Source organism: Choloepus didactylus, chromosome 4 (genome assembly GCF_015220235.1).
Source record: "Choloepus didactylus isolate mChoDid1 chromosome 4, mChoDid1.pri, whole genome shotgun sequence".
In the NCBI taxonomy this organism is placed as follows: Eukaryota; Metazoa; Chordata; class Mammalia; order Pilosa; family Megalonychidae; genus Choloepus; species Choloepus didactylus.
The window spans coordinates 184,175,052-184,199,104 of NC_051310.1; the positions used below are offsets into that span (position 1 = coordinate 184,175,052).

The following is a 24,053-nucleotide window of genomic DNA, read 5'->3' on the forward strand; positions in this document are numbered from 1 at the left end:
GCCTAACACAAGGTCCTGATGTTGTTTCCCTAAGTTTTCTTCTAGATTTATAGTTTTGTCTCTTATATTTAGTTTTGTTTCTTATATTTTTGTATATGGCATGAGGTAGAGAGCCACCTTCTTTCTTTTGCATATGGATATCCAGTTTTCCCAGCACCACTTGTTGAAGAGACTATTCTCTCTCTATTGAGTAGACTTGGCACCCTTGTCAAATATCAATTGGCCAGAGAATAAGGGTTTATTTTGGAACTCTCAGTTCTATTCCAATGATCTATGTATCTGTTCTTGGGCCAGTAATATATTTTGTGATTACTGAGGCTTTGTAATAAGTTTTAAAATAGGGAAGTGTGAGTCCTCCACATTTTTCTTTTTTTCAAGATGCTTTTGGCTCTTTGGGGCCGCTTACTGTTCAATATACATATGATAATAGATGTTTCCATTTTTGTACAAAAGGCTGTTGGAATTTTGATTGGATTACAATGAATCTGTAAATCACTTTGGGTAGAATTGACATCTTAACTATATTCAGTCTTCTAATCCATGAACATGGAATATTTTTCCATTTATTTAGATCTTTGATTTTGTTCAGCAATATTTTATAGTTTTCCATGAACAAGTCCTTTAAATCCTTGGTTAAATTTATTCTCTTATATTTGATTTTTTAGTTGTTATTGAAAAAGGAACTTTTTCTTAATTTCCTTTTCAGATTGTTTATTACTAGTGTCTAGAAATGCTACTATCTATTGCATATTGATCTTGTACCGCACCACTTTGCTGAATTCATTGATTAACTATAGTAGCTTTCTTGTTGATTATTCAGGATTTTGTATATATTGATCATGCCTACCACAATAGGGAAACGTTCACTTCTTCCTTTTCAATTTGGATTCATTTTATTTTATTTTATTTTATTGCTTAATTGCACTGGTTAGAACTCCGATACAAAGTTGAATAACAGTGGTGAGAGTGGGCATTCTTCTCTTGTTCCTGATCTCACAGAGAAAGCTTTCAGTCTTTCAGCATTGAGTATGTCAGTTGTGGATTTTTTACATATACACTTTATCATGTTGAGGAAGTTTCCTTCTATTCCTAGCATTCTGAGTGCTTTTCTCAAGAAGCAGTGCCGGATTTTGTTAAATGCCTCTTCTGTGTCAATTGAGATAATTGTTTGTGTGTGAGTGTGTGTGTTTTCCTTTGTTCTACTCAAGTGATGTCTTACGTTAATTGATTTTCTTATGAACCACCACTTGATCAATGTTTATAATTATTTTGATGTGCTGTTGGATTCAGTTGGTTGGTATTTTGTTGAGAAATTTTGCACCTTATTCTTAAGGGATATTGGCCTGTAATTTTTTTTTTTTTGTATTATCTCTGTTTGGCCTTGTTATTAGGGTAATGCTGGCTTTCTAGGATGAATTAGGAACTGTTCTCTCCTTTTCAATTTTTTGGAAGTGTAAGATGCTTTCTTGGAATGTAAGGTCAAATTCACTAGGGAAGCCATTTTGCATTGAGCTTTTCTTTACTGGGAGGTTGTCGATACTGACTCTCTCTTATTTCTTGTAGTCAATTGTAGTCAATGTAGGTAGATTGTGTGTTTCCAGGAATGTCCCTTTCATCTAGGTTATCTAATTTGTTTATGCATGATTGTTCATAGTATCCTTGTATAATACTATTTATTTCTGTGAGTCAGTAGTAATGCCCATCAATTTTCCTTTCTAATTTTAGCTATTTGTGGCCTCTCCCTTTTTTTTTTTTTTTTTTTTGATCTAGCTAAAAATTTGTTGATTTTATTGTCTTCTCAAGCCAACTTTTGGTTTCATTGATTCTTTCTATTTTTTATTTTTATTCTCTATTTCATTTAACTCTGCTCTAATATTTGTTATTTCCTTCCTTCTGCTTGCTTGGGTTTAGTTTGCTCTTCTTTTTCTAGATCTTCCAGTTGTGAAATTAGGTGTCTGTTTTGAGATCTTTCTTCTTTTTTATTGTATGAACTTAGAGCTGTAAATTTCTCTCTCCACAGTGTCACAATGATTTCCGATAAGCTTTGGTTATTTTGTTGTTGTTTTTTTTCATTCATCCTCAGATATTTCCTAAATTACCTTCTTTGACACATTGGTTGTTTAAGAGTGTGCTGTTTAATTTCCACGTTTGTGAATTTTCCAGTTCTCCCTCCGTTATTGATTCCTAACTTCATTCCTTTGTGGTTAGAGAAGATACATGATTTCAATATTTTTAAATTTCTTGAAACGTGTATGACTAACATTTTGTCTATCCTGTAGAATGATTATGTGCACTAGAAAATAATGTGTATTCTGCTGTTGTTGATAACATCATACATCTCATAAACCATTGACTCATCATCCCTTGCTTAATCAGGGCAATTAAAAACATAATTTATTAAAGAATTGGTCATTTTTATAAGAAACGTTATGTTTTATGATTTTTATACACTCAAATGTCATAATCTCTGAAGAGATATGGAGAAAACACTAGAGGTTCTAAACATGGACATGTACAATGAATACTCTGCATATACCATAATATAAAGATACCTGATACTTTAATAATATCATGACCCAAAGCATAATGAATACATTATAAATCCTCTTAATTTCATATACTAGAAAAATTATTTAAAATAATAAATAACATCATATGACATCATTTTATTTCCATTGAAAGAACTGAGTAACTCCTTGGGTTTAACTGGAAAAAAAAAAATAAGCAGTTATGTGTTCTTGACCTGAAGCAAAGGTAGTGGATTGATATGGAAAGTGTTACTACTTTTCTAGAATTCTCCTCCATTGTTCATTACTGAGGAAAGATACAGATCAAAGTAGGTGATTTCTTCCTGGATTATAGATCTAAGACTGTTTTGGAGTATATGTGTGTGTGTGTGTGTGTGTGTGTGTGTGAAAGAGTTGCTATTTTAGTTCTTATAATTGAAAGATTAGTTATATTTGGGAAAATAAATTTTAGGATATATATACTTGAGTAATACCTAAAAATTAAAATTATTTCCAAATATTAGAACTCTTAGAAAGATTTTTATTGGCTTGCTTCCCAATTTCTTATAGTTTTGAGTCAATTTGCTTCAAGGAGAAACTTTATGTAAGAAAACCAATTTGTGTTATAATAATGTAGAGTGACAGAAACTCTCATACATAGCTGGTGAGAATGGAAATTGGAAAACCAACCTTGAAAAAAAATGTTGGTCAATATACAGTTTAGCAAAAAATGTTCATATATGATGACTCAGCAATCCCACTCCTGGGTGTATATTCTAGAGAAATTCATTTCTACACACACCAGAATACATGTGCAATAATATGCATATCAACATTCTTTGTGAAATCCTGAAGCTGGAAACAATCCAAATATTCATTAACAGTAGAATGACTAAACAAAATATGGAATATTCATAAAAATGAAATGAAAACTAATGGACTACAACTAATGACAATGAGAAGCAATAACAGCAAAAACAAAACAAAACAAAAATCTCCAAAGTCACTCTATATATATTGTATGATTTCATTCAAATAAAGTTGATTCTGGGCAAAATTAAACTATATTGCTTATGCTTATATAATGAAATATTCAAAACATGGAGACAAACAAGGAAATGTCTACCATAATAACCAGGAGAATGTTTATACCACATACATTGAAAGAGAGTGTTATGATACAAATGGGCCATACAGTGATAAGCTGGTGCCATCTTTAATTGTTCATAGGAGCTTATTGTTAAATTTTCAGGAGTTTTATAAGATGGTTGTTAAACATTACCATTATTAAAAATCAAATTATATAAATTTGCAATTAAATAAATTGCATTAAAACCAAAGATAATACATATTCAAAGTTTATCATTTCCTAATTATGTTATTCTATTGTAATATTGAGGTTATTTGTATCTATATAGTGGAAATGCAATAAAATGGTTACTGCTGTTTATCCCTTCCCAACTCCATATGCATTGACCTCTTTTTGGCAGCTTGTACATGGTGGGAGTGTTTACATTTTAAAACTTTTCAAACAGGTATTTTTTCCCCAGAGAGTCAATTGTTAAACATTTGCCACCACAAATTTGAAAATTCACATGCTAGGGGAAAGTTTTAGGGATGTTCAGTTTGCAACAGTTTGGAAAGATGCATGTTTTTATTTTATTCAGTTTTCTGAAGTTTGATATATTTTACTCATAAAAAAGGATGTAGAATTACAAAAAAACCCCACAAAATATGTATATCCACACCTAACAAGTTATACACCGCTTAAATATTATAATAATTTTAAAGCAAGAATTTCTGGAGTTGAAAATAATGATTACACATCTTTTACAAGAATAGTGATTGAAACTTGGCAAAACTTGGAAATATTGCCAAAAAAGCAATAACCAAGAGTATGAAGGAAATAACAGACTTACAAACTGAAAGGAGATTAAAATTTTTAGATCATGATCAATTTCTTTGCACTGTACTGAAAGGCAAATGGACTCATATGAAACTTGTAAAGTTTTAGACTTTCAAATGCTAAAATTCTAAATCAAATACACCATTTTGAACATATGTATTATAGTGTAAATATGCATAATTTTCCTAAAAGCAGCTGGTTTTCTCCTACATACATCACAAAATATTTTTTTCTACAAATCATTCTCAGTAGACCAGATGCTTAATTGTATACATTGAAAATCTACATAATATAATCCATAGGGGTAAATTGCAGGAAATGTCAACTTAGACATAAAACTCCATTTACCCTAGTAGGATTTTTATTTTTCCACCAGTAAGTGTCAGTCAATCATATTTGAACATTTTTGCAGATGGCTAATCTAATTATATTTTACTTTATAAAGAATTTTAATGTTAATCAAGAATACATGCAACTTTTTATAACTAAAGTACTCTCACAATAGTTTGAGCATGCCTGCTGTACTAATCCGTCTTAATTTTATTTCACGTATCAGGGTTTTTAGAAAACTTGGTTTCTAATAGCTGATGAACTCATCACACCATTCTTCACCATATATTTAGAACCTCTCTTTTTTTCCCTAGGACCTTCTAATGGTTTTATAAAACAATGAGTCACTTCTATCAGTGGTAAAGAAAGTCCTCTCATTCTTAAAGGGTGAAATGATGCATGTCATACATATCTGCATATCTGAAGAAAAGCAAATTACTCAAAGATCTTTTCTTTCTCTTTTCATTTTCTCCCTCCATTATTATCTTCCCCTTGACAAAAGACAAAAAGCAGACTTCACAATTTCTTGTCAAAAGGGAAATAATTTCTTCAGTGATAAATCCATTTCAGATGGGTACTGCTACTTAGTTCAGAATTTATTGTACTTCAAAATTTTAGGTCAGTTTATGATATATATGTGTACTTTTTAAACCTGTTTCCTAGTTTTCTATTTGTGAATTGCTTAGGAAAAAAGTTTAACAGAAACCCTTAACAAATTAACTACAAATATACATACTAAAATTTTATCATAACAAATTCTGTTCCAGGAATAATAGTGCCACAAAGAAGATTTGGAGAGCGTCTGAGAAATATGTTATTTAAGGTACCCACATTGAGGGGGTGGGTATTGTGGACTCTAGTCCACATTGAGGGGGTGGGTATTGTAGACTCTAGTCCAAAAACATAGTTATACTATGTTTTTATACTAGTCCATATATACTATGTTTTTATACTAGTCCATTTTGATTGAAAGAAATAGAAGCAACGACAACAAAAACAACCAAAAGCATTAAGTAGTATTAAAATTCATTACAAAATTACCACCATGGCATTACAAAACTACCGTGTTGATATTTTCTGCTTTAACGTAGAGAATGCACATTTGACAATCCATTGAATTCCCAGGCCTTCACTAGAGCTCTTCCTTTATTTCAACACTAAAGTACACTCAAAATCATCCCTACTTGGTTCAAGTCACCAGACAGTCAATCATCCTCCTTTCATTATTCAGAGTAGATATTTAAAACTGGGACTATGTCAGTAAAACTTTAACTATACTGTCTTTCATCTGTTTTTAACAGGGGATCTTGGAGATATGGAAATAATTTCTTCCCAATCTATTCTCTAAGAAGTTTTATAAAATGCATTGTTCTGTTCAGCTAATTCAGTTTTCTAATATCTACCGCCTGTTTTCTGTTGATGTACTAAGTTGAATTCATAATGTTGCCTTTAGGATTGTCTTATCGTTATTTATAAATGAGATGGGGAAATAACTACATGTGTTGGCATAATTTTAGTAGGGTATTTCTATATGAGTTGTACTACTCTATATAGTTTGTGGAGTTAACGTAGCACTTAAAAAAAATAACACTTTAGAAAACTATGTGGTAATTTCTCAGAAAGTTAAACATTCACCTGCCATATGATCCAAAAAATTCACTCCTAAGTATTCACCCAAGAGAAATGAGTTATATTAAAGAAAGAAAAAAAAAGTCATTTAAAAACTTTTACAAGAGTTATATTGTTACTAGCCCCAAACTGGAAATCACTAAAATGTCTATCAGCAGGGGAATGGGTAAGGAGATTGTAGAATATTCATATACTATAATATTACTCAGCAATACATGCTATGATATGGATGAGTCTCATGAACATTACTTTGATCAAAAGAAGGCAGACACAAAAGAGCACACACTGTATGATCTCATTTCTATGAAGCTCAAGAATACTAGAAATAAACTTTTTGGTGATAGAAATGAGAACTGTGTTTGGGATTATTTATTTCTAAATTTTTGAGTTAAATGCTTAGTTTAAATTCATTTATTCTTCATTGCTGATGTTATCAGTGAAAGCATTTAGAACTGTGATCCCAACCATCAGATTAACTTTGTATTTCCTAAATTTGTTTTGGTGTAAGATTTTCTTGTTTTGTATTTATCTCACTGGTCTGCACCTTATACTTATTTTTAAAGGCTTTAAAAAATTACATAATGTTAAATGAGTTTATCTTTTATTTATATTTTCTAACAGTTGTGCTTATCAAGTTTCTAATGCTTAATATTGATGCACATTCATGTATTAATTTGTTCACTGGATCCCTCAGCTCCTCAGAATCTTAACATTGGCAGGTATTGTGATGGGGCTGGAGACTCATGGATTAAAGTGCTTATTTGTCTCCTTCAGGTCTTACAGTCTACAAAAAGCAATTAAAGCACAGACCTGTAGGTTCTCTGGGAACACACAGAAAGGCCTCTGTAACTTAGAAGGGGTACAATCTAATACATGAGAAAAACTGAATTATCAAATTTAAATATTTCAAGTTAAACATTTTTCTCATCAGAATAGTCTATTGGAGTAGTTATATGGAAATTCAAGATACCAAATTATTCAGATACCAAATTATTCTACTTTTATTCTACTTGACAAAAGAACACTTTATACATAAAGTAGCAATATCTTCTTACAGACTACTTAAGAGAGTAGGGATGTTTTCACTAGTTACATTAAGTTTTACTGTATTCTAATGTACTAGTCTTCACTTTTTCTTTATGGTCTGTCTTCTTTCCCTCACTCCTTTAATTTATTTCACTTTGTTTTTATTTAATCATAAAATATATAAATATAGTATTGATTTGTGATTTTTATAAGCAGTTGCTTACCACTTCTCACTCCAGTTTCCTAGCCGACAGTCCCCTTTACTTGAAACTCAATTTAAATTTTCTCTTTTCAATTAATTTTCTTTCCTATTTAATGAGTGAATATCATTTTCCTTGGTCATATGCATTTCTCTCCTGTATCTATTTTCATACTTTGCTTTGAAAAAAAAAATTATATCCCTCTTCCTTCAAACCATCATATATTAATGAAACAATTTGGGGGAAATAAAAATTAGAAGGCCCAATTTTTCTATTAGTCTTAATTTTTCTATTAGTTTCTATTTTTCTGCTTTTCTAAATGTTCTCCACCCAATGTTTCTATAAAATAACTCTTCTGTCATTCGACAAGTCATTTAGCCTGTCTGAATTTAATTTCATCATAGTAAAATTAAGAAGTTTAGAATAAATGACTACTTAGTGCCCTTATATAAACTTCTAATTGTCTGTACTTCTTGGTGAAATAATCAAATTGTTTCTTTTCCACTTAATGTGTTTATTTAAAACTTAATAGTTCAGCATCTTATCCTATGCCAGAAATTATATAAAGTATGTGGGGAGCGGGTGCTCTCCTATAGTTATTGATTTATGCATCTGTCATTTCTGTTTATCTTTGGCATCAGGATAATTCTTATCTCTTTAGATAGCGCTCTCTTACACGATAGATTTTTTTTCTTATTGCTAATTTTTTTGAAGGGGGAATGCAAGTAGTTTTTATCCAACACTGTCTTAGAATTTTCAACTCATTCTGATATTGTAGCCAAAGATCACATTTTATTGCAAAATTAAGAGACTGGTCTTAATCATAGTTGATATTTCCAATTGATTGAAAATAATAGCACATTCAAAGAACTTGTTATATACTGGTTGTAATCTCTCCTTACATAATGAACTTCACAAGAAATCTATACTTCTCAAACAAATCTGACTGCTTTTCTCAGAATTGTGTGAGCTCTTTTTATTCCAACTGATTTTTAAAAATGGGTGCTCCTCAGAAATGTTCTCACTTTACAGTATCAGGTCAATTTTATTCACTCCATGATTTAAATTATAATCTGATTGTTGATAATGTCTAATTCTTTATCTCCAGCCTATGCATGTCTTGAACTCAAATCCCATTTAACCACACACTTACTAAATACCTCCATTTGGTCTTCTGAACTTTTCTATACAACCTAGATGTGTCCAAACTAAATTTATCTTCCCCCTCATATAGGCTCATCCTTCTGTGATTACCATTTCAGATAACGGCCATCAAATTGACTTGTTGGAGATGCTGTCATTATCTTGATTCATCCCTTTTCATCCACTGAATCGAATGCATTTTGAAACCCAGTGGAGTCTACCTCCTAAATAGCTCTCAAATTTTATCATACAATCTTTACCAACACTACTTCAATTTAGACACACATAATCTCTAGCTTATGTTACAAGTCTTTCTCCATCCACTTTTGCCTCAATGCTCAGGAAGAGTGCTGCCACCCAGGGCTCAGAGAGGGTGGAACACATTCTCTGGGGATTGGGGACAGCCTGGCTGCCACCCCACGGTTCAGAGAGGGGAAAGCCTTTGTGCCAGAGAGGCAGATTCTGGATGATGCCCCAATGTTTGAGGAGGGTGGGGCCGAGAAGAAGGTGGTCTCCCAAATGTGTGGATATGTTGGAGCACTCACCCCAGTGTTTGGAGAGAAAAGGGCTGCCGTGTAGGCCCTTGGAAAGGATTGGACTCCCACTCTCTTAAGCCTCAAGGATAAAACGTCATTCTCTAAATGACTCTCAGACTTCGAAATCTAACAGAGTTTGCCCTGTGGGTTTTAGAAATTGTTTTGGTCCTGTTAACCCTGTTTTCCTTTCAGTTTCTACTTACGGCAATGAGAGGTACATGTTTTCTAAAGCCATGAGGTGTATTTACATATCTTTAGTCTTAAGGGACAATTTCTTTGGGGGCTAGACAGGAAATAGCAGGGGCAGGGGGCAGGGGGCAGGAGACAATGAGAATGTCTATCCTATGACTGTTCCTCCTTTGTATATTGGAAGCAGATAACTTTTTCTAGGTTTCAGAGGTCCATAGCCAGAAGGGAAAGACCTGAGAACAGTCACGTAGGAGACTACCTTGTATGCTACAAAGACCTGTAGAAATAAGTAGAATAAAACTTTCTTTTGCATGGACACTGAGAATGGAGTTGTGCTCCCCTTCTTTCACATCTTACATTGCCATATTGATGACAGCACTCTTACTTAGTTTTTATATTCTCAGTTTAGACATCACTTCCTCTAGTAAGCCTTCTATGATAATGCCTCCTCCTAACAAATAATGGCTTAACTCTCCTTCCTCTGTGATTTGGGGCAGACACTACATTTATTATACATTCAGGATATGCCTTAGATGAATGAATTTTAAATTCCACATATATGTCTATGTGTGTTTGCATGTTTATATATGTAAATATATACAAATACAAAATACATGAATATAGAACAGAAATATTTATTAATGCATGTTAGGAATCCTTACTATTGGAACATCAACCTGCTTTAACATTGCTTATCTTGTTTATTTACACACTGCTGATTCAATATTTCTTAATTAAAATGCATTAGTGGTCAATATTTTCCTTGAAAGCTAGTCAAAAATTCTTTATTAATGAAGAATTGTTTTCCAGATAATAGTAGGGAAAAACAATTAGACAACTGCAATTGGAATGCTATTGGGCAATTTTAGACCATTTCTTGTCCATGTAGTTAATTTGGAATCAAACCATATAATGATAAATTTTACATATTGGTATTCATATAAATTTAGGTTACTTTATTATATACCCATATGGCCCAGGCACATTTCTCTATTCACTCCCATTCATATGTATTCTTCCACCTCCAAAGTTGCTGCAACATGCCTAACATATGACTAGCAAAATTTGCATTTTCAAGTGAAGTTTAGCTAATTGATATCAATATAAGCCATGTAGAATAAATATCATTGTATGACAATATCCTCACCCTTCAAAAAAAAATACAGTTAGTTAAACCACACTTAAAGGAATAGAAATGTCTTATGAAAACTAGAACATGATTCCTCTGGTTGTTCTCAGTATTAACGACTCTTTACAAAATTTTTAAAATTATATCAATGCACTTGTAGCACATACAAGACTAAGTTGCAGAGGTAAAGATATATGAAACATATATCATGAAAATAATAAATGTTGATTAATAGGGATATTGATTAATACTAATTAATGTAGAACATTGACTATGAATGTTAAAATTTGTTTAAACATTAAACATAAAAATAGAAAATGTGAATCTCATATCCATTAATGGAATAAGAAAAGCTAGAACAATAAAATAAAAGATAGGAACAAAGGAAAACACTGTAAGGAAGCCTTGTAAAAGAGATTGATAAATAATATGCTAGAAATATGTCAAATATATGTTAATCATAATTATGTCATTTAACAATAAAAGAGAAGGATTTGTTTTTTAAAATTCCAATGATATGCTAGTTACAGGAAATATATATAAAACATAATTTTGTAAAGAGTTTGACTTTAAAAATGATGAGTGAAACAAGGTAGTTATTAACCAAAATAATATTAGTACAGCACTAATGATATCAGTAAAGTAAGGCAAAATCATCAAAGGTGATAAAGTGTATCAGCAATTTAGCATACAATATACATTTTCAGGACAGCAGTGAAGATTTCCGTGATAGGCATGCTATCAAACACTTTAAATGTAGTATCTTAATATATCCTCAAAATATCCCTATTACTTATATATTATTAATATTACTATTTTTTAAATCAAGAAGATGAAGGACAGAAAGGTTAAAAAGTTTGCCTGTGATGACACAACTATCACGTGATGGTAATACTATGCACACACACACACATACAGATACACTCTACTAATAGTAATATATTCTATAATATGCATATTATACATATTGTAAATAATATACTAAGCTAATATGTCATATATATTTAAACATATATACACACTATCAAAACTGAGTCAAGAGACAGATGTGGCCCTCTCTCTCTCTAACTGAGCCACCTTGGCAGGTGAACTCACTGCCCTTCCCCCTAAGTGGGACCCAACTCCCAGGGGTGTAAATCTCCCTGGCAACAAAGGATATGACTCCCGGGGATGAATCTGGCTTCAGCATCGTTGGATTGAGAATATCTTCTTGACCAAAAGGGGGATGCAAAATGAGATGAGATAGTTTCAGTGGCTGAGAGATTTCAAATGGAGCTGAGAGGTCACTCTGGTGGACATTCTTATGCACTATATAGATAACACCTCTTAGGTTTTAATGTATTGGAATAGCTATAAGTAAATACCTGAAACGACCAAACTCCAACCCAGTAGTCTGGACTCCTGAAGATGATTGTATAATAATGTAGATTACAAGGGGTGACAGTGTGATTGTGAAAACCTTGTGGATCACACTCCCTTTATCTAGTGTATGGATGGATGAGTAGAAAAATGGGGACGAAAACTAAATGACAAATAGGGTGGGATGAGGATGGATGGTTTGGGTGTTCTTTTTTTTACTTTTATTTTTTATTCTTGTTCTCATTCTTTCTGATGTAAGGAAAGTGTTTGGAGGTGGATTGTGGTGATGAATGCACAGCTCTGTGATTGTGCTGTGAACAGTTGATTGCATACTGTGGATGATTGTATGGTGTGTGAATATATTTCAATAAAACTGAATTAAAAAAAAAAACTGAGTCAAGATAAAATAGAAAACATGAATAGGTCTGTGCCGGTTTGAATTTATTGTGTCCCCCAAATGCCATTATCTTTGTGGTCTTGTGGAACAGACGTTTTGGTGCTGGTTAGATTTGCTTGGAATGTGCCCCACCCAGCTGTGGGTGGTGACTTTGGTGGGATACTCCCATGGAGGTGTGACCCCACCCATTCAGGGTGGGCCTTGATCAGTGGAGCCATATAAAACATGCTGACTCAAAGAGACTGAACGGAGTGCAGCTGTGAGTGACGTTTTGAAGAGGAGCAAGCTTGCTAGAGAGGAATGTCCTGGGAGAAAGCCATTTTGAAACCAGAACTTTGGAGCGGACGCCAGCCACGTGCCTTCCCAGCTAACAGAGGTTTCCTGGATGCCATCGGCCATCCTCCAGTAAAAGTACCTGATTACTGATGTGTTACCTTGGACACTTTATGGCCTTAAGACTGTAACTGTGTGGCCAAATAAACCCCCTTTTTATAAAAGCCAATCCATCTCTGGTGTTTTGCATTCCGCAGCATTAGCAAACTAAGACAAGGTCTATAAGTGATAATGAATTTGAATGAGTAGTCAAAGCTCTAAAAGGAAGCATAAGGTCAGGGCAGATTATAGGAAATGTTTACCAATTTTTTTTTTAGGAAACAACATGCATAAGCCACAAACCTTATCAGAGAATAGAAAAGATGGAAAGTTCCTTATCATTATTTTGTTTCAAGTGACTAGCAAAATCATAATAGTAAAACTGATTAAGGACAGAACAAGAACAAGTGATATTTTCACCAATCTCACTTAAAAGATCATAAATCTTATTTATAAGCATATATTCAAAAATCTGAAAAAAAATTAGCAAGCAGACTCCGATAACAGATTTTTAATCATTCCTAACTAGTATTTAGCACAGAAATATAAATAAAGTTTACTATCCGGAAATTGAATAATATAGTTAATGGCATTCATATTAAAAGGAAATAAAAAATAAAGATCAAAAATAGATACAGAGAAAACATTCAATAAAATTTCAAACTTATTCATGATTAGGAAAACAGAAAAATCTTTCCAAGAAAGAAATAGAAAACAAATTTCTTAACATGATTAAAGATATCTATCATCAAAAACATCCAGATGACATCATATTGAATGGAGAAATTTTGGACAATATTTTGCTATGCCTTTAAGCCATTTAAATATCATAAGAAAGACACGTGATATATCCTCTGGAAAGAAGGAAACTAATTATCAGTCATTTGTAGACAGTCTGAATAGAAAATAAAACATCCATAGAACTATCATCTTAGAAGAACAACAAAAATCACCAAAGTTGCTGTAAAAGCTCAATATACAAAAACTGTTGCACACATACATGCCAGCAATAGTCATTTAGAAAAATAAATATGATGAAATTTCCCCATTCCCATTAGTAACAGAACCCATAAGAAACCAGGAAATGATTAATCAAAATAAATTAAAAATTTTTAAGGATAAAATTAGGATATTTAATTGAAGTTCTTGAAGAAATTCCTAAATAATTGAATATAATTATTCTACAGCCATAGATAGAAATACTACTTTAAAGAAGCAAATCCCCATTGCATATCAATTTATAAATTTAATTAAATTCCTGAAAGTTTATTTCATGGAATTTGGTACATTAATCTTAATATTCATATGATAAAATAAAGGGTGCAAGTAATAAGGTAATCTTGAAACAGGAGGAGGAGGGAAAGGAGGAGGAAAAGGAGGACTTTCCCTGTTAAATATCAAATTCCTTATAAAACTATAATAATAATAACAATAATAATATCTACAAATATTATTGAGTGCCTAATGTGTGTCAAGTTCTGCCCTGATAGTTTTTAAATATTATTTCATTTTATACTCAAAACAACCTATGAGGTTGGTATTATTGAGTCAGTGAGGAAGTTGAAGCAAAGAAACATTCCATAAATTGCCCATGATCACACAGGTAATAGAACCACAATTCTAATCCAGGCTATTTTACATAACAGTGTAAGAGCTTACCAAGTGCTGTGTTAAAATACTGTGGTGTCAGCAAGAACAGAAAAAAAAAAAAATGGAATAAAATTGGGAGTCCAAAAATAGATCCACACACAAATGGAAGCTTGATTTATGAGAGAGGTGGCATTTCAAATTAGTAGGAAAACAACTGATCATTCAATAAATGCTGCTGGAAAAATTTTCCATTCAAGTGAAAAATATAAAATTATACCTTATATAGGGATAGAGTTAACTTGTAGCTCTGTGCTTCTCTCCAGGGATGCCAGAAGTCTGATACTGACCTGTAGCCAGAATGAGGATAGCTAGTGATTTATAATGAAGCATTTTTTCAAACTCCCCTTGAAGTGGTATGCATTAGCTTGTCCACAGTGTTTAGGGCTGTGTAAAATGATGATTTACAACTAGTTTAATTGCTTATACAACCTGGCTTTACCAATGAGACAAGCGGGATGATGAAAGATACTTCTGTAGAGGTGTATCTCATCTTCTCTGAAGCTAAGATATCATACACATCTATTAATTGGTTCATAATATGAATAAAAGTACATCCTATGCAACCAAGACAGGCTCTGAGTGGCTGCATTTGGATATTTGTCAATAGTTCTATTTTTGTCAGTGCATTATTTTTTCTATTGTGCAATTTTTTTTTTTTTTTTTTTTTACTTTTATTAAGGTTGTGATGATTAAGTTCATGTGCCAAATTGGCCAGGTTATGGTGTTACTGTAAGGATATTTTGTGGACTTAAATCATCTGTAAGTCAATTGCATCCACTATTGATTACATTTACAATCAACTGAGGAAATCGCCTTCAACAACAAGAGAAGTCTCTTCCAATCAGTTTTTTTTAAAGTGATAATTTCAGCAGTCAAAAGAGAGAATATCCATTTCTACTTCAACTAGCCAACTTCACCATAATTCCCAGCTTATGGGCTGCCCTGTGGAATTCGGACTTGCCCATTCCCAGTCACATGAGATTATTGAGATCATTTTTATAAGCATCTCATATTTACAGATATCTCCTCTTGGTCGCATGTCCCTAAGGGAACCCTAACACAAAGGCTTTACATGAATGTACCCTGTGAGGTCTTTTGAGTCCTTTAAATTATCTGATCCAAAGCAATCACTAGAAATTCCTCCCCAGCGTCATACTAAATATAGATTTCAAATACTAAAGTCTTCAAAATAAAAATCAAAAGTTTCAAACCTCTACAGCTCCCACCTGAAGAGATAAATCCTGCTGTGCCTGATAAACCTGCAACAACCTCTGCTGAGGAAAATGGCCCTCACTCCTCTGTCTGAAGAGATTAACCCTGGTTTACCAGATTGAAAATGCAATGGAATTCCCTGAGGTAATTGGCTTGCAAGATACTTCTAATTCTCCTCCTGACCCACCCACAACACTCCTCTTTTCTTCCAGACCAATAAATAGACTGAAAAGCCAACAGGCCCCAAAAGGTGAAGTTTAAAGTGTGAGCCAGGAGGAGGTGTGCTACACTCCAAAGAACTCCATGATTTTTCCAACTAATATATACACAGAAGTCAGGGGAAAATGTGGGAGAATGGATCTTAAGGGTGTGGGATGATGGTGAGAGGAATACAAAGTTGTATCAGGCTGAATTTATTGATATGGGCCCACTAAGCAGAGATTCTGGATTCAATGTTGTAGCTCAAGAGGCTAGAAAGGGCTTTAATAGTTTGTTCATGTGGTTGGCTGAGGCACAGCATGGACCAAAAGGTGGTCTACATTGCCTGAGGTCAAAATGCCAGAACTACCCTGGAATAATGTAGATAGGGGATCCAAAGGTTTACAGAGATTGGAATGTTAGAGTGGATTTATCATGTAAGATCTGCTCACCCATCTCAGGAATGTCCAGAGGACACATCTTTCAGGACTGTGAGCAATAAATTTGTGAGACTAACTCCATCATCTCTGAAGATCTCTGTGATCTGCCTTCTATGTAGGTCAGCTATTACTGTAGGAACTACTGTCACTGAATTTAGATCCTTAAACACAATACAGATGATTGGATTTGGGTTTGGCAGAAGCAAGTGGCAGTACTTAATAGCTAAAGAAAAGGTAGGTGTAGCTACCATAAGTAGACAGCAAACTGAAACAAGCAATCAAAACAGTCTAACTTGCAGAGACTTGTGGCATTAGCTACTAGGTCATGGAATATCCAGAAGTAAGATAGATGGGCAGTCTACTAAATTATTACTTGATCTATATAAGCAGAAGAGCTGTAATATAGAACAAGTGAACAAACATCTAACTTGAATTACAAAAACAGAGAGTCATGACCTCTTAATCAGTTCCCAGACTTGAGAAACTTTACAGACCCAGAGACCCATGAATGAGGGGAGGGCCAGATCCCTTGGGGAAGGGCTGTTTTACACTGTCAAAAACTTACACTGTTAATCATCCTCCCAGCCTTCCAAAGAGACCTACAGAGTTTTACTAGGTAACTGTGTGCACTGGGGAACAGGAAATGATCAGACATTTTGGGGATTATTACACACAGACTTGGAAGTAACATTAATTCCAGGAGACAAAAAATGTCACTGTGGTACACCCATCAGATAGGCGCTTATGGAGGTCAGGTAATCAATGGAGTTTTAGCTCAGGTCCATTTCACAGTTGGTTCAGTGGGTCATCAGACCCATTCTCTGTTTTTTTACCCCAGTTCTGGAATGCATGACTGGAATAGACATCCTCAGCATTTGGCAGAATCCTCATGTTGGACACCTGACTTGTGAAATGGGAGCTATTATGGCAGGAAAGGCCACGTGGAAGCCAGTATAACTGCCCCTGCCTGGAAAAATAATAAATAAAAAGCAATTCTAGAAGGAGGGGCAAGATGACAGCATAGAGAGGAGTGGAACTTAGTCAGCCCCCTGGAACAACTAATAAACAACAAGGAGCAACTAATAAATAATTTTGAATAACTGCTAGGGGACAACCGTGATGGTCCACACATCACAAATCAACCTGGATTGGGAGGAATACCTGAGATCACAGCATAGAATCCATAAGTAAAAGCTACGGAACTGCACCAAGAGCCCCTTCCCCCATGGGAGGCTGAGCTGCAAAACCTGGCTGTGGTAGAAACTAGCAGCACTATCCAAGCAAGTGAATATAGCTCAGCTGAGCTCCAGCTGGGGTTTTAATTAACAAATGTGGACTGCTGAATACGAGCTACAAACCCCCAACAAGCATAGAGAGGCTTTTAGTGATGACTGACCTTAAAGAGCCAGAAGATTCCTCTGTCCTGGGAGGGAGAGACCAGAAGACCAGGTGTTACCTCTGGCTGATGAGTGCAACTGGGGAGGGGGGGGGGTGTACTGGCTCTAAAAGGGGGCCTTCTGTCCCTTTCTCTCTCTCTCAACCTGAGAGGCTCAGAAGAGAGAGCTGCAGCCATTTTCAGTCTGCAGCACTCTGACCCAGACAGGGGTGGAGATAAGAGAGTCAGAGAGACTATTCAAATGAAGATAACTCCCTAGAGGGTGTAGCTTCCCTACAAGTAAGGAGGGGGGGCCTGGCTTTCCCTTTGGAACCAGACCCCAAAGCCTAGGGGAAAACAGCCAAAACAGAAACTAAGGCGGCCACAACTCCTTACACCAGTTGGGAGTGACAGGCTGACAGATGCCACCTGCTGGGCAGGTTAGGAAAAGCACAGTGACTGGAAACCTCACAGGAAAGTCTGTCATTTCTCTAAGATATGCCCTGAATATAACCCCATTCTGAGACCTGAACCCATTCTGGTCTGGGAAAATCTGACTGGGGTAATCAAGGAAACCAGATGCCTAGACAACAGAAAACTACAGTCTATACTAGGAAAAACAAAGATATGGCCCAGACAAAGGAACAAACTTACACCTCAAACAAGATACAGTTGAGATACTGTTTCACTTTAATGAAACCATCTATTAAAGATTTTCAAAGAAATATGCTAAATGAAATAAAAAACCAAATCAATGAGTGCAGGGAAGATGTAACAAAAGAGATGAAGGCTATAAAGAAAACACTGAGTGAAGAAAAGGTAGAAATTGAAAGTGTGAAAAAACAAATGGCAGAATCTATGGAAATGAAAGGCACAACACAAGAGATGAAAAACACAATGGAGACATACAATGGATCCATACAATGGATCTCAAGGGGCAGAAGAAAATACTTAGCAACTGGAGAACAAGACACCTGAAATCCTACACACAAAAGAACAGATAAGGAAAAGAATGGAAATATCTGAGCAACATCTCAGGGAATCAAATGACAATACGAAATGCACAAATGTGCATGTCATGGTTGTCCCAGGAGGAGAAGGTGTGCCAGTTTGAAGATATTATGTCCCCCAAAACACCATTATCTTTGATACAGTCTTGTGTGGGCAGATGTATTAGTGTTGATTAGATTGCAATTCTTTGAGTGTTTCCATGGAGATACAACCCACCTAACTTTAGGTGATAACTCTGACTGGATAATTTCCATGGAGGTGTGGTCCTGCCTATTCAGCGTGAGCCTTGATTCATTTACTAGTGCACTATATAAGCTCAGACAGAAGGAACAAGCTTGCTACTTCCAAGAAGGACACTTTGAAGCATGCACAGGAGCTGAGAGAGGAGCTGTAGTTTACAGAGACATTTTGGAGATGGCCTTTGAAAGCAGACTTTTGCTCTTGGGAAGCTAAGAGAGGACAAATGTCCCAAGAGCAACTAAGAGTGACATTTTTGAGGAGCTGCAGCATAGAGAGAAACATCCTGGGAGAAAGCCATTTTGAAACCAGAAGTCTGGAGCAGACGCCAGCCACGTGTCTTCCCAGCTAACAGAAGTTTTCCGGCTGCCATTGGCCTTCCTTCAGTGAACGTACCTGCATGCCTTGGACACTTTATGGACTTAAGACTATAACTTTGTAACTAAAAAAAACCCCTTTATAAAAGCCAATCCATTTCTGGTATTTTGCTTAATGGCATCATTCACAAACAGAACAGAAGGGAAAAGGGGCAGAAGCAATAACAGAGGAAATAATCAATGAAAATTTCCCATCTCTTCTGAAAGACATAAAATTGCACATCCAAGAAGTGCAGCATACCCCAAACAGAATAGATCTCAACAGACCCATGCCAAGACACTTAATAATCAGATTATCGAACATCAAAGACAAAGAGAGAATCCTGAAAGCAACAAGAGAAAAGCAATTCATCCCATACAAAGGAAGCTTGATAAGACTATGTGCAGATTTCTCAGTAGAAACCATGGAGGCTAGAAGGAAATGGTGTGATATATTTGAGATACTGAAAGAGAAAAACCACCAACCAAGAATACTATATCTGGCAAAACTGTCCTTCAAATATAAGGGAGAGTTTAAAATGTTCTCTGACAGACAGACAATGAGAGAGTTTTTGAACAAGATACCTGCATTATAGGAAATACTAAAGGGAGCACTACAGACAGACAGGAAAAGACAGGATTGAGAAGTTTGGAACACAATTTTGGTTGACGGTATCACAGCAATGTAAGTACACTGAACAAAGATGACTGTAAGTATGGTTGAAAGAGGAAGGTTAGGAACATGTGGGACACCAGAAGGAAAGAGGAAAGATAAAGACTGGGACTGTATAACTCAGTGAAACCTAGAGTGCTCAACAATTGTGATAAAATGTACAAATATGTTTTTACATGAGAGAGAACAAGTGAATGTCAACCTTGCAAGGTGTTAAAAATAGGGCAGTACTGCGGAAAAAATATAGTCAATGCAAACTAGAGACTATAGTTAACAGAAACTTTGTATTATGCTTCCTTTAATGTAATGAAGGCAATATACCAAAGCTAAATTCCTATAGGAGGGGGACATAAGGGAGGGGTATGGGCCTCTTGACATTGGTGATGTTGTCTGACTCTTTTATTCTACTTTAGTTTAAATCTGTCTTTCTTTTCATTGCTTTTTAGTTGTCATCTTTTTTTTATTTCTTTTTTTCTTTTTGTCTTTCTACCTTCTTTGACTCTTCCTCCTTCTTTGTGGAAGAAATGGAGATGTCCTTTTATAGATAGTGGTGATGGTGGTGAATACATAAATATGTAACTATGCAGGGAACCATCAATTGTTTACTTAGGACAGAAAGTACAGTGTGTGAACAAAACTGTCTAAAAAAAATGGGTTGATGAAGAAACCTTGAGGGCACTACATTGAGTGAAATAAGTCAAACATAGAAGGATAAATATTGCATGGTCTCACTGATATGAGCTAATTATAATATGTAAACACATAGATATGAAATACAAGTTAACAGGATATAGAATGAGGCTAAAGAATGGGGAGCAGTTGCTTATTATGAGCAGAATGTTCAACTAGGGTGAACTTAAATGTTTGGAAATGGACAGGGGTGATGGTAGCATGTTGGGAGAATAACTAACAGTGCTGAAAGTTGTGTGAAGGTGGTGGAAAGGGTGAGCTCAGAGTCACGCATGTCACCAGAAGGAAAGTTAGAGGTTAAAAGATGGCAACGTATAACACAGTGAATCTTGTGGTAGACAATGTGTATGATTAATTGTACAAATGTTAGAAATCTCTTTCATGAACTAGAACTAATGTATGACACTATAACTAGAAGCTAATAATAGAGGGGTATATAGGGGAAAATACACCTATTGCAAGCTATGTACTACTGTTAACAGTATTTTAACATTCTTTCATCAACAGTAACAAATGTACTATAACAATACTGAGTCAGTAATGGAGTGGGGGAGGTGGTTAGGGATAGGGGAAGAATTGAGTTTTCTTTTTTGTCTTTATTTCTTTTCTGGAGTAATGAAAATGTTCTAAAAATTGGGGAAAAATTAATCGTGGTAATGGATGCACAGCTGTATGATGGTACCATGGGCAATTGATTGTGACTTTGAATTTTTGGATAATTGTATGGTATGTGAACAATCTCAATAAAATAAAATATTAAAAAAAAGCAAAACCAGATTCCTGGAGGGATTGCCAAAATTAGTTCCACTGTCAAGAACCTGAAGTATGTATTGGTGGTAATTCCCACCACATCTCCATTCAACTCTATTTGTTCTGTGCAGAAAACAGATGGATCTTTGAGGATGACAGTGGATTACTGTAAACTTAATTAGGTGGTAGCTCCAATTGCAACTGCTATTTTAGATGTGTTATCCTTGCTTGAAACAATCAGCACATACCCTGGTACCTTGTATGTAGCTACTTATCTGGCAAATGCTTTTTTCTCAATTGCTGTTAGTAAAGACCACTAGAAACAGTTTTTCAATTGGCAAGGCCAGAAACACACCTTCACTGTCCTACCTCAAGGGTATATCAACTCTCCACCCCCATGTCACAATCTAGTCTGCAGAGACCTTGGTTGTCTCTCCGTCTCACAACACATCACACTGTTTCATTATATTGATTATATTAGGTTGTTTGGACCTAGTGAGCAAGAAATAGCAACTACTCTAATCTTATTGGTGAGACATTTGAGAATCAGATGGTGGGAGACAAATCCAACAAAAATACAGGGTCCTTATACCTCTGTGAACTTTCTAGGTGTCCAGTGTTGTGGAGAATGTTGAGATATTCCTTCTAAGGTGAAGGATAAACTCTTTCATTTGGTCCTTCCTTAAACCAAAAAAGAGGCACGATTCCTAGTTGTCCTGTTTGGATATTGGAGACAATGTATTCTTCATTTGTGTGTGCTTATCAGGCCCATTTACTGAGTGACCTGAAAGCTGCTAGCTTTTAGTGGGGATTGAAAAAAGAGGAGGCTCTACAACAGTTCAATACTGCTGTTCAAGCTGTTCTGCCACTTGGGCCATATGATGTAGCAGATCTAATGATGGTGGAAGTGTCAGTGGCAAATAGAGATGCTGCCTGCAGCCTTTGGCAGGTGCCTATAGTAGAATCACAATAGAGACCCTTAAGATTTTGGACTAAAGCCTTGCTGTCCTCTGCAGAGAACTACTCTTAAGAAACAGCTTTTGGCCCAGTACAGGGCCTTAGTAGAGACAAGATGCTTAACCATGGGCCACCAGTTTACCATGAGACACGAGATGCCTATCATGAGCTGGGTGTTGTCTGACCCACCAAGCCATAAAGTTGTCTATGCACAGCAGCACTCCACCATAAAAAGGAAGTGGATATATGAGACAGGCTTGAACATGTCCAAAGGGCACCAGTAGGTTACATGAGGAAGTGGTTCAAGTGCCCATGGTCCCCACTGTTACCACATTATATTCTCTTTCCCAACCCACAGCTATGGACTTTTGGGGATTTCCTTATGATCAGAAGACTAAGGAAGAAAAAACTTGGGCCTGGTTTACAGATGTTCTGCATGATATACAATTATCACTCAAACATGGACAGCTGCAGCATTACAGCCCCTTTCTGAGATATCCCTGCCTTCAGTGGTGGAGGGAAATCCTCCCAGTGGGTAGAACTTTGAGCAATGCACCTGGTTGTTAACTTTGTTTGGAAGAAGAAATGGCTGGAGGTATGTTTATATAATCATTTCATGAACAGTTGCCAACGATTTGGCTGGATGGTCAAGGACTTGGTAGGACCATGATTGGAAAATTGGTGACAAAGAGGTCTAGGAAAGAGGTATGTGTATAGACCTTTCTGAGTAGGCAAAAAAACATGAAAATATTTGTGTCCCACATGAATGCTCACCAGAAGTTGACTTCAGAAGAGGAAGACTTTAATAATCAAGTGGATAATATGACACGTTCTGTGGATAAAAGTTGGCCTCTTTTCCCAGCCACTCCTGTCATTGCCCAAAGGGCTCATGAACAAAGTAGCTATGGTAGTAGGGATGGAGGTTATGCATGGGCTCAGCAACATGGACTTCCACTCACCAAGGACAACCTGCTTAAAGCCACTGCTGAGTGCCCATTCTGCCAGTAGCAGACATTAACACTCAGACTCCAATTTGGCACCACTCCCTGAGGTGATCAGCCTCTTACCTGGTGGCAGGTTGATTATATTGGACTACTTTTATCAATGGAAGGGGCAGTGTTTTGTTCTAACTGGAATAGATAAATACTACATATATGAGTTTGTATTCCCTGCATGTAATGCTTCTGCCAAAACTACCCTCTCTGGACTTACAGAATTATCCACTGTCATGACATTCCACACAGCATGGCTTCTGATCAGGGAATCCATTTCAATGAAAGTGTGGGAATGGGCACAAGCTTATTGAATTCACTTGTCTTACCATGGTCCTTATCATCCTGAAGTACTTGGATTGACAGAATGGTAGAATGGCCTTTGAAGACTCAAATATGACACCAATTAGGTGGCAATACCTTTCAGGGCTGGAGTACTGTTCTCCAAGAAGCTGTGTATGCTCTGAATTAGTGTCCACTCCATGGTGCTGTTTCTCTTATAGCCAGATTTCATGGGTTCAGGAATCAAGGGCTGGGAAGGGGAGTGGCACTATTACCACTAATGATCCAATAGAAAAATATTTGCTTCCTGTCCCTGCAACCCTAATCTCTGCTGGTCTATAGTTCTTAGTTCCAAAAGGAAGAGTGATTCCACCAGAAGACACAGCAATGATTCTGTTGAACTAGAGATTAATACTGCTACCTGGCCAATTTGGGCTCCTTATGTCTCTGACTCAACTGGCAAGGAAGGGAATTACTGTACTTTTGGGGTGACTGATCCCCACTATC

General features: G+C 35.6%; 1 protein-coding gene across 1 annotated transcript in view; it reads right to left on the reverse strand.

The window, feature by feature from the left end:
- The window catches only part of MDGA2 (MAM domain containing glycosylphosphatidylinositol anchor 2), a 1,012,098-nt gene that overhangs the window by 451,881 nt on the left and 536,164 nt on the right, over positions 1–24,053 (reverse strand). The window lies entirely within an intron of this gene.